The following is an 11349-nucleotide window of genomic DNA, read 5'->3' on the forward strand; positions in this document are numbered from 1 at the left end:
AGAATCAACACTGATACAAGAATAATCACGGAGATGAACTTATGAGAGTGCACGTCGAACTCGAGATCGAACATAAGGGGAACAAGTCTCGACCAATAATAATACCATAAGAACGAGATGATACAAGGTGTATTTTACACCAAAAACAGACAACAACAAAATGAACATGAGATGATACGACAACAACAACAAGATAATAACAATACACGGCTTTACTAGAATGAGAACACAAACACAATTACAAGAAGTGCAACAGTAGGAAGTGAGATATCAACTCTGACAAGAACTAGGAACCTAAGTGTATGTCACACACTAAGACCCTTAATACTTGTAATAGGCAACACCAACACTCTTACAATGACACAAGAGGGCGTGAACCACTCAAGAACGAAGGTTTCTAACAATGTTTGGCAATACTAGCGGTTCCACCCTAGCATCACCCTCATTTTGGATTTGGTGGCTTTTCCAAGCCGATGATACGGGCAAGATCATGAAGATGGATGTTTTTGAGTATATTTAATGCAACCTACGGAGTGTACGAGTTGAAGTGTGAAAACTGCTCCAAAGCCGCCCCTATATTGCACTCCGTGGGCGCCATTTTGTTCATTTAACACTAAGGGGTACTTTTGTCATTTTTTCTATTATTTGTAATAGCCTATATAAAGGACATGTTAGGGTTTTAGCTCATTAGTTATTGAATGTTGATGTAAGAACACAAAGAACACCTCTCTTGAGAGAGAGAGCCTCCCTAGGCCGAAACTAGGACATGAGCAAGTGTGGATTCACTTGTGAATGTGTATTTCTTGGAAACATTGGTGCTTGAGCGGTGGAATCCCTTTTGTGTCTTCGTAAGGGTGCGGTGTTGCTATTGTAAGTTTTAGGGGTCCTTAGATTTAATATATCTTTGGGTTCTTAATCTTGTAATAGTGTATGTCTCACTATCTATCTTTACATTTCATGTCTTAGTTTGTGTTGTCTAGTGAACCCGTTGGTTCTTGTTGTGTCTTGTAATCATGTAACGTTAGATTATTGTTATCCTAGTGTTGTTGTTCTTGTTATAGTGTTGTTTATCTCTTGTTGTTGTGGCTGTTTTTTGGAGTCATTTACACCTTGTTCTTGTTGTTGTTGGACCCGAGATTTTGGTGTTGTTGAGCTCTCGAGTTCCTTCTTGTTTACGGACTGTTTTTGTGTAGTTTTTGGTACAATCCGTGGTTTGTCTTGTATCAAACACGCCCAAAGTACTATTGTGTTCTTTAGGGTGCACAAAATTTATATAACAGTTTCTTAAGGTATATACATGTACGTATACACAACTTTTTCCGAACTTACCGGGTGCACGTGCACCCCGCCCCTAACACGTGGGTCCGCCCTTGTGAGGGGCCTCACAGAAACTTATTTTTCAATATGTCATTAACTTCTAAGGTTTATTGACTTCTACACTCTTTTCAGCATAGCACTGTTCAGAAACGAGTGATATTAATTTCGAAAAAGGGTCAAATATACGCCTGTACTATAAGATATACTAGTTTAAAATATACCCCTTCTTATACTGTCGGTCCAAATATACCCCTTCTGTTATACTTTGACACAAATTTGCCTTTAGTTTTGATTCTGTGCCGTTGATTTTGACGGAAGGACATTGGAAAACTCATAATCAAATGACCTACCTGAATCCATCTGTTTAACCCATTCCAGTAGGGTAATCGTAGATCAGAGTCTTTCTACTGGTGGAAATGGTTACAGATTTTCCAAGATAGCTATCATTCACTTCATTTGTAATATTTTCATGAGGAAACTTCTGTTGTATGTTTTGTTTTTTCCTTCTACCGATCAAGTTGAAGAACTAATGATGTGTGTTGTTGATTAACTTATGACCTTGCATGGGGCAATTATGATACTTGCACATGGGCATTGACATTGACATGAAAAGAAAAAGCAACTCTGAAGGGTGTATTGTACGCAGCCCTAACCTGCATTTTTGCAAGAAGTTGTTTCCACATCTTGAACCCATGACCTTCTTATAACATGGCAACAATTTTATCAGTTACTCTTTAGGCGTCAAATTTTAGTAAATAAAATGAAAATTCATTGTTATAGTCTAAGGAGGCTGCTGAAAATAGTGTTGAAAGTCAACAGAATGGAAGATACTAAATGTGATGCTTTTCCACTGAGCAAATTACAATTACAGATATCACTTTGAAATTCTGTATTCTCATTTTCTTTCTTCAACTACACACAACAAGAAGGTCATATCCCCCAAAAAGGCACAACAACAAAATTCCAATATTTATAGGCTAGGTTTAGTAAACAATCCTTGCAGAAAATGGATTGTACTCTCCAATCTTTCTCTTCATTTATCTCCTCTTTTGTTCGCCTCAGTTTGCTTTATCGCAACCTCTATTGAACTACAACACCAGTATTTTGAATTCTATTGTGGTCCTGGCCGGGCTTTCCTCTTTATGGATCAACAGGAGGTCTCTTATGGTTAATTCCACTGACTTCTCTGATTTGACACCCATACTTCATCGAGGAAATGCCGGACCACAATTTCTATGTGGCTTCTGCTGCAATTACAATGCCACAGAATGCTTTCTTGCTGTCCTTTTGTATCACAACAGATTCAACGGGCAGAACGATATGATAAATAAACCCCAGTTAGTTTGGTCTGCTAATGGGAACCATCCAGTGAAAGCCAATGCAACCTTGAAACTAGGCCAAGATGGGAACTTGGCCTTGACAGACTCTGATGGCACTATTGTATGGTCCACTGGTACAATTGGGAAATCAGTTTCTGGCTTAAACTTAACAGAAATGGGAAATCTTGTGCTATTTGATAAGAGAAAGCGCACAATTTGGCAGTCTTTTGATCATCCTACAGATTCTTCGCTTCAGCAACCAATCGGAGTCAGGATTTGTTTTCTCTTAGTGTTCACAATGGAAGCTGGGCCATTTACACAGGTACCGACCCACCTCAGTATTTCTATGCTTCAAATTTTCATGATAGTCCTTATTTAAAGTTTGATGGTCAAACCCTTACTGTATTACATGACCCTACAACATCGACAGCTCAATTCATGAAGCTTGGGCCTGATGGGCATTTAAAGGTATACCAATGGTCTGTAATTGATTGGATGTAATTGATTGGAATGAAGTATCTGATATTTTGGCACCATATGTAGGAAACTGTGGGTACCCAATGGTGTGTGGACGATACAGCATTTGTACAAATAACGGACAGTGTACTTGTCCGCCAGAGGAAAACTTCTTCAGGCCATTTTCTGAGAGGAAACCATATCTTGGATGTTGATTTCAATTAACTGCAACTCTTCGCAGTATCATAGTTTGATAGAGCTCAAGAATACTACATATTTTTCATTTAACGTTGATCACAAACTAATTTTGAGCATATTATGGCTTGAGGGGAAAAAGTTGGAAGATTGTAAAAGGGCCTGTCTGAGTAACTGTTCTTGCAACGCTGCTGTTTTTGAATATGATTGGAATGGGAATCAAAGAGGGAGATGTTTGTTACTAAATGAAGTCTTCTCTCTCATTGACAATGAAGGAGGAAGAGGCCATAAAGTATTTCTTAAGGTTCAAAATCCCTCAAAGGCGCACACTCAGTCACCAATCATTTTGGGAGAAATGAAATCAAGACCTTTCAAAGTGATAATAGGATCTACTCTTGCAGCTTTCTTGGGGATAATTTTAAGCATATCCACTTGCTTTGTTATTTTCAAAAAGTGGGCACATGAGTTCAGAAAGGCTGGTGATTTTCTGGATCTAGAACCAATATTACCTGGAATCCTAACTCGATTCTCTTACAATGAGCTGAAAATAATCACAGATGATTTTAGTAGAAAGCTAGGGGAAGGAGGATTTGGCTCTGTTGATGAAGGAACACCGAGGAATGGCACCAAAATAGCTTGAAGCATCTGGATGGTCTAGGTCAAGTAAAGGAATCATTCTTAACAGAAGTAAAGACGGTTGGTGGCATTCACCATATCAATCTGGTGAAACTCATTGGATTTTGTGTCGAAAAGAGCCACAGGCTTCTAATCTATGATTACATGGTAAATGGATCATTGGATAGGTGGATTATGCATGGCAAGCAAGAAAATGGGCTTACATGGCAAACAAGGCAAAGAATAATATCAGATATTGCCAAAGGTTTAGCATATCTTCATGGCGATTGCAGTCATAAGATAATTCATTTGGACATCAAACCACAAAACATCCTCCTGGATCAATATTTCAATGCTAAGAAATCAGATTTAGGGTTGTCGAAGCTAATTGAGAAAGACAAAAGCTAAGTTGTGACTAGAATGAGAGGAACGTGGGGTTATTTAGCCCCTGAATGGTTGAGCTCGGTAATCACTGAGAAAGTAGATGTGTATGCTTTTGGAATTGTGCTCATGGAAATTCTCTGTGGACGAAAGAATTTGGATTGGTCTCAAGATGACGAAGAAGATGTCCATTTTCTAAGTCTTTTTAGGATAAAAGCGGAACAAGAGAAGCTCATGGATATGGTTGACAAAAACAATGAGGATATGCAGCTCCATAGAGAAGCAGTGACAGAAATGATGCGCCTCGCTGCGTGGTGTCTACAGGGCGATTTTTCCAACAGGCCTTCCATGTCATTGGTGGTTAAGGCACTAGAAGGTTTGGTGAAAGTTGAAACAAACTTGGATTATAGTTTTACACACGTACCTGAGGTTGGGGCAGGTAACCAACAGAGGGAAGCCACCATCAGTTCAGTATCTCCTTCAATTTTATTGGGGCCAAGGTAGTTGTAAACACTATGCTTAAGATTTTGTCTTTGTAACATTTTATGGTTGGGTAATGTCAAATGTTGCAACATTTCTAACTCTAGCATAACTTCTTATTGTGTATGAGATTATAATTCATGAAATGTAAAGTTCAGTTACTTCTATATTAGATTTTTAAGCTTCATGTTACGTACAAAAGCACTATTGAAGTTCTTGAGAATTCTTCTAATCTTTCACCATAGACATATCCTTTCAGGACGCAAGCATGAAAAATTAACCTATAAAAATAAAGTGTAGAAAGGAATGAATGTGAATTACATACTATGCCATCATGTACAGGTATTTATACAAGTGTATATCTTAGATGTTATGATTCGGGCGGATTAAGCAAACCACAAGTAAAATAAAACAAGAACAACACACAAGATTTACGTGGAAACCCTTGCAGGAAAAACCATGGACAGATACGCAGAGGAGGTTTCACTATAATGGGGAAAGAGTACAATGTGGAGAAGGCTGAATTTTCTGAATACCCAAAACAACCCACTAAATGCACTTATACAATATGCGCATACAAATAAGTCCTAGGCCCAAAAACATAAAGGTCCATATCAGGCCTATTGACCCGATCCCTACGCTACCACCAGACCCCATTGAAAATCACCAAAATGGGTTGCACCGCGAAACATTCTGGGTCGGAATAACAAAATTTGAGTCACAACTCTAACAATCTCTACTTTGACACGAATTCTAATTCATAACTCAAATTCATTTCAAGCAAACTCTCCACCTCTTCCACAAAATCCCCTAACGGCACATCTTAACAACTAACACTAACCAAGTCCAAGAAATGCTCAAACTTGGCACTTGGTAGTGTCTTGGTCATTATATCAACAGGATTATCATGAGTACTAATCTTTCTCACCACAACATCACCATGAGCAATAATTTCACGCACAAAATGATACTGAACATCGATGTGCTTTGTCCTCTCGTGAAACATCTAATCTTCTGTAAGGAAGATAGCACTCTGATAGTCTCAAAAAACTATAGTAATCTGTAAGTCTTTGCCAAGTTCACCGAACAGACCCTTCAACCAAATAGCTTCCTTGAAAGCCTCTGCAATAGCCATATACTCTGCCTCAGTAGTTAACAAAGAAATCATAGTCTGTAAGGTATCTTTCCAACTAATAGCACAACCACCAATAGTGAAAACACAGCCTGTAAGGGACCTCATTTTATCATGATCTCCTGCAAAATCAAAATCAACATACCCGATTACTCCATCTCTATTTTTCCTAAACTGCAAACAAACATCAGCAGATCCATGCAAGTATTTGAAAATCCACTAAACTGGTTTCCAATGTTCTTTGCCATGATTTACCATGTATCTTCTAACTGCACTGACGACATAAGATAATTCTGGTCGGGAACACACCATCGCATACATAAGAGACCCGATGGCACTAGAGTATAGAACTCGAGACATATAGTCACGCTCATCATCTGTCTTCGGAGATAAAGTGGCCAAGAGTTTGAGGTGAGCTGCCAATGGAGTACTTACAGGTTTGACATTTTGTAAATTGAACTTGTGAAGCATTGTCACGACCCGAACTAAGGCCTGGCCATGATAGACTTCCCGAACCATGAAGGCCCAGAACACCCTTTTCTATTAGGTAATCGTGCACAACATTCATTTAAATAAAGAAGATGCAGAAACATAATCAGCTACGGAAATATGGTCAAACTCTAATTTCAACATAAGTACAGAAACTGTAGTGCAACTACATCTAAATAACATCTGACTCAGTCTGCGAAATATCTACTACATGAAAATCTGACAACTTTTTGAAAACTGGGACAAGGCCCCCAGTAGACCAAAACGATAATAAGAGATATAATCTGAAAGACGAGCCTTCTGAAATAGAGAAGGCTCACCAACTGAACACTGCAACTCTGTCTAACGAACCTACTGCCATTCTGGACCCCTAGACTGAGCCTCAAAACCTGGATGGAGGAGGGGGGGATCAAAACAAATGTACTGGTACGCAAAGTATTCCAAAATAAAGCTTTTATATAAATAAAATAGTTGAGAGCAACTTGGAAAAACATTATACATCAAGTGGATTTCAAAACCATGGGCACTTTCTGAAAACATGTAACCTTTTCTGTCAATGCAAATTCTGATCTTTATATTACTTCTGAGTTAGGTGTCACTCCCTTACATTTTCTAATATTCCACGGGCTACATGGAATCTGCCATTGATTCGGAGGGGAAGCCTCCAACCCGAGTGTGCCGCAAGGGTTGGAGTCTATGATTCTGATACGCCACACGACAATAGGCCAGTGTAATATAAGATATACCCGAATCGGAAAATCACGATTTTGGGCAATGAGTATCTAAACTCATGCCTTCTTTGAGGAACCACCTAATATCTCTCTTTGCCCAATTTTTAACCATTTCAAATCATGCATCATTCTAATCACGAAATCTGTAAATCTAATTTGAAACATGGATTCTATTCTTTTCTAAATTTATCATGGCATTTTCTGCGTTGGTGTCGTCACACCAAGACTTGATCATTCTAAATTTATCATGGCATTCTGAATTTATCATTCCTAATTCTTTCATTAAAACACAGTTCAAACCACCCAATCATGCAAACAGTATAAAAGATTTCATGTTCCGAAAACATAAGTCAATACTATGCAAGAATACTTCAAACATGTGGTGGTCATGTACTTTTTGCAAAACCATGCACTCTTTCATTATATGTATATTCAACATTCACAACCCTCTCTTTCGTATTCAAAAATCATATTCAAAACATAGCAAAAGCCAAAGTATTTCATATCATGCTCTTCAAACGCATTCCAAACAATTTATATCATACGAAGATGGGAAAACTCATAACAAGAGAGGGATTCATTATAATTCATGCTCTCAATTGAATAACCATTCTTGAACACATACGTACATATATATACATAATTTCAAATAAATTTGGGGGAAAGGCCTAAAGACAAAAACAATACCATCAAAACTTCTAAAACATGATTATATTCTTAAACTTTAAAACCCCATTCTTAAAACATGATTTCTATGCCCATGAGATTTTAGGAAAATCCCGCATACCTTAATTCCAGAAGATAATAGGCAATTCTTGAAGCTTACGGATTGGGGATTCTAAATCTTCAATCGCTTTTGAAGACCCACGATTGAATCTTGAGATATTTGGGTTTTGAATTTGAAACCCTAGGGTGGGTTCTTGATGAATTTTGGTGAAAGTGTATGTATTTAGGTGTATTGGAGATTAAATCCCGTGTTTGGATGGGTTTGGGGCCATGGGAAATGTCTAATTTGGCCTTGGAATTTAAAATCCGGGACTGGAATGCCGTATAAAGCTTCACCACAATGTGCTGGAAATTGCGGTGAGCTACTGGAATTGACAATTGTCAATTTAAGGCTCATCGCGATGCGGTGGCCAGTCAATCGGAAACGTTGACACTAACAATGCTGTAACTTCTTCACCGAGTGTCCATTTTAGATGAATTTGGTATTGATGGAAAGATAATTAAAATATATTTCATTTGATATATAGTATACCACCCAGTTCGATAAGTTCTAGGATATATGGTCGATTAACATTAACTCAAGTTTTGACGCTCACTAAAACTCAAACGATAGGAAAGCTTTCAACTTGACTTTGAGTTACAGGACGTTTATGATATCAATTCATGCTTAAATGGTTACCACACTACATACTTGATTAACATGAAAAATTTGCATATGATTTATAGATTTTGGATCATCTACGCATAGAAATGATAGTTTTCATTCAGTCCGAAACACAGGGCGTTACAAGCACTTTTTGAATATACCTTTTCTGACTTAAGTATAACTTACACTTCTCTCTATCCCTCATAATTTCCATACCATGAATCTTCTTTTCTGCTCCTAGATTCTTGATCTCAAACTCCTTGATACAATAGTCTTTGACTTTTATTATCTCTCTCATATCCTTTGCTGCAATCAACATATCATCAATATACAAGAGAAGATACATGAAAGGACCATCACTTACCTCCTTGAAGTAGACATAACTATCATAAATACTCCTTTGAAAGATATGAGAGGTCATAAAAGAGTCAAACCTCTTATACCACTGCCTGGGAGACTGTTTTAAGCCATAGAGAGACTTTTTCAGCAAGCATACATAGTCCTTCTTTCCTGAGACTACAAAACCCTCTGGTTTCTTCATATAGATATCCTCCTTAAGTTCTCCATGTAAGAATGCAGTTTTGACATCCAACTGCTCAAGCTCAAGATCATGCATAGCCACAATACCAAGCAAGGCTCGAATCAAACTACGCTTTACAACTGGAGAAAACACATCTGTGAAGTCAACACCTGGAACCTGAAATTAACCTTTAGCAACCAGTATTGCTTTGTACCTAGAATCTTCAAATCCCGATGTTTCTTTCTTTTTCAATACCCACTTGCAACGGAAAACTTTCTTATCTTTATGCAATCTCACCAAATCTCATGTGCCATTCTTATGAAGTGATTTTATATTCTCTTGCATAGCAATCATCCATCGAACAGAATCATCACAACTAATTGCCTCTGAGTAAGAAGAAGGTTCTTCACCGGAATCAATACCTTCTGCTACATTCAATGTATAAGCCACCAAATAAGCTTCAGCATACTTTTGAGGAGGTCTAACATCTCTTCTAGGCTTGTCTTTAGCAATAGAATATTATGGCATCACTGAAGGTAAGGAAGTAATAGTACCACTCTATATCTTTAGGCTAGACTAAGAAGTTGGCACTGGTGTAGACTCCGCTCCAATCTGTAATTCAATATGGGTGCTTGACTTTTACTTATTTATGTCACTAAGCTCATCTGGAGGCAAAGCATTAGATTTGGAGGGGGCTGAAAGCATAGAAGTTTCTTCAAACACAACATCCCTGCAAATTATAACCTTTCTGCTTTCTAGAAAATAAATCTTATAACCTTTAACACCAAGCTTATAACCCATAAATAAGCACTTTAGGCTCAAACTTTCTGTTATGACCCTTCAGATTATTAGCCGTGTTCTTGCTTACTTTCACTGATAGAGATCCTCTATAGCTATCCCAAGTCATTAGTGACTTTCTGGAAATGATGGTTTGGTTACCTGATGGTTCATTTGTTTTTTTTAGAACCACTTTTCCAATTTAAAGTCTTCGTCGATTCCGAATGACCGCCGAGCAAAAAATTCAGTAAAATGATTTTGGATGCAAATTTCAACTGTGCCATCAACTATGTTATATCGATTTTAGGATAGATAAACCCTTGGTTTGATTCCACAACACCCGAGATCATTTTGACCAGTTAGTTGAAAAGTCAAAAATAAAAAAATATGAGTGTGGGACCCATAAGTGGACTAAATGATCTTATATGAAAAATTTGACTTCACCAATACATTAAAAATGTTGAATTTAGTGAGGTTACACAGTTTGTTTGCAAAAAACAGAGTCTAAATGAGCCAGTGAGGTTAAAAATAAGTTTTGATCTTGTTGGCCCATCTAAAACCATATAAAAAGGTCTTTTTTTTCTTTTAGATTTTGGGGCATTCTTCATTTCCATTATAACCCTGGCATATATAGGAGATTGGTGACTCAAAAATTGGTCTTGTAGGTTGATTAGGAGCTTAGTAACTTTTGCTACAAATTTAAGATAAGAATTCCTCTAATTTGATATTGATTTCATGGTTTCTTGGCTCAAAATCCTAGATAATTATGAGTCAATTGCAGCCCCAAAATTGAGTGATTAACTCAAATTAATTGAGGGTTTTAACACCCTAAAGATAATTAGGCTATGGGTTGGTCTTGGAAACTCCTTTCCAAGGGTAAAACCTGATTGGGGCTTTGGTGTCTATTTGAAACCCATGGAACAATGGTGCTATAATGGGCATTTTTATTTTTGCTGTAATGCTTAGATTGTATTGTTGATAGCATTACTTATGGAAGGGGAAGCTTCTAGGAAAGGAAAGAAAAAACTCGTTGATTCGTGAGTTGCTTGGATTCAAGATAGGTTAGGCTTACTCGTAGACTATATTGAGCTTATTTATAATCTAATTGTTTATATCTTGCGAGATTGGGCAGGGTACCTAGATGATATTTGTTTAAATAGTGAACTTGGGATTTATTGATTGCTATAGACTATTAATTTGTAAGGTATGATATTTGACCCTTAGTCTAGGACCTTGGTTAGCTTAATTGTGGTCTCATGACTAGTGTGAGAATATTATAGTTATTCTAAGTAGACATGAATGGTATACTTATCTATCCTTAGGAGTGTGTTGACCTATATAATGCCTAGATAGGAGATGACCTTGGTGTTGGGTTGACTTAGGATGTATTCTTGAAGAGACTTTCCCCAGAGGCCCAGAAAGGATTGGTAAGACCTTACGGTGAGGCCTAGCTAATTTTGATGCCTTAGCTATGGTTTTCAATAAGTAAGTCCTTTTCCACAGTAATATTTTAATTTCTATGATGTTCCTTTCTATTTCAGCTTTTACATTTATGTTGTCACTTT

General features: G+C 37.5%; 1 pseudogene; it reads left to right on the plus strand.

The window, feature by feature from the left end:
* Positions 1–2307: 2307 nt before the first annotated feature.
* LOC107876854 lies at positions 2308–4930 on the plus strand (annotated as a pseudogene).
* Positions 4931–11349: the final 6419 nt, after the last annotated feature.

Source organism: Capsicum annuum, chromosome 7 (genome assembly GCF_002878395.1).
Source record: "Capsicum annuum cultivar UCD-10X-F1 chromosome 7, UCD10Xv1.1, whole genome shotgun sequence".
Taxonomy (NCBI): domain Eukaryota; kingdom Viridiplantae; phylum Streptophyta; class Magnoliopsida; order Solanales; family Solanaceae; genus Capsicum; species Capsicum annuum.